The following is a 1640-nucleotide window of genomic DNA, read 5'->3' as shown; positions in this document are numbered from 1 at the left end:
CTTCCACCGTGTTGTAGAGCCCCGTGCTAAGCAACCTCTCTGTGGACGCACAAATGCGAAGACCAATGGCTTGCTCAACCGCCTTTCTAATCATTATATAAAGCATATTTATGACCTCCTTGCCGACAAGAAGACAGGGATGGACGTACGTGATTCTCGAGAGGACAAGAGCTTGAACTAATAGAAAGGTATCGGCATCCTTGAGACCTCGATTCTTAGTGGCAACTCTCCTGATCATATGTATGATTTTATTGATGCTGTGTTAGAGCCGCTGCAGGATACGTCACTCTTGGCGTTGGCCTGAAGACGTAGGCCCAGGACCTTGATGCTGGGGCTTGGAGTGATGGCCTGGCCATCAAGGAGTATTTGAATGTGTTCCTTGAGGTGTCGTCTGGCGTCAAGGCGGAATACAAGGAGCTGAGATGTTTTACGTGAACACTGGAAGCCAAAGGCTTTAGCACATTTGCATACTAGAAGTGAGATGCCACGGGTTGGTGTGAGCTTCCTTTATTCGCTATCGCGTAGCATTTAGCGAGAATGCAGGGGTTAAACCCGTAGATGTGCTTGGTGCGTGCACCACTTGTGTTTCCCGTCTCCGCGTGGGCTCGTAGCTAAATCGGTAAGACAACGGGCTCTGTATTTGTTACTCTACTACTTCCAGGTTCGATTCCTGGCGGTGCCAGGAAGTTCTTTTATTTGTTCGCGGGAGCTTTCTGTTAACACTAACGGTCGCGAAAGAACCCTTGGGGGGTAGAGGTAAAAAGCTTTGGTTTAAAAAATTACGCCCACCTCCCCTCGCGGGAACCCTGGTGTGATGCGACGCTGGGGGGGGGGGGGGTTCAAGCGCAACCGGAGAGCAACCTTCGACCGAAAGGCCGCCGAAGAGCGGCACACTGGTTATATGCGCAGCGCGCCCGAAGGAGAGGAGACCGCAGAAGAGAGAGTACTGCACATGCACCGGCGCCAGTGTGTCTGCCGCGGCTATGACGCAACACAATCCACTTTATTTCAATCCAATCCAATCCAATTCAAGCCAAGCCAAGCCAATCCATTCGAATCCAATCCAATGCCCCTCGCGAGAGAGGGGCATCGGAGAGGAGGGGGGTTGAGCGGCGGAGAGTGCAGCTCGCGCGGCGATGAGAATGGGGGAGGGGCGGACGACAACACCGACGACGCTGCATGGACAAGGCGAGTGAATGAGATGCAGTCGCATCTAAAATGTAGGAGGTAATCTTGGGAACAAGCACCAGAGAAGACTGTGATCAATCGATCGGTGAAAACCATAAGATTACAGGCAGCTAGGTTCCACAAAGAGATCCAGTTCCACCAGGAACAATATATATACAAATTGCTCATGCAGTTGAACATACAAAAGAACAAGCGTTCTTTTGACACGTGATATTAATGTTCATAAGGTCCCAGAGCAGAGATCGAACTCGTTTTATTCGGGACCACGTGGGACCTGCAGCCTCGCGGCAAGGCAGCGACCAATAATGAATGGAGCAGGAATTTGCACCACGCTTTTGCACAACGTGCATGAGTAGGTAGAAATGATTCTCCCCTCCATGTGTCGTGTTTACTTTGAATTATGAATCCCCGCACGGCTTTAATACATTATTTTTGCTTGTCTGCAGAAAGAG

Source organism: Haemaphysalis longicornis, unplaced genomic scaffold, assembly GCF_048455015.1.
Source record: "Haemaphysalis longicornis isolate Haplotype H1 unplaced genomic scaffold, Haemaphysalis longicornis Haplotype H1 scaffold_18, whole genome shotgun sequence".
In the NCBI taxonomy this organism is placed as follows: domain Eukaryota; kingdom Metazoa; phylum Arthropoda; class Arachnida; order Ixodida; family Ixodidae; genus Haemaphysalis; species Haemaphysalis longicornis.
This window is presented reverse-complemented; position numbering follows the sequence as displayed.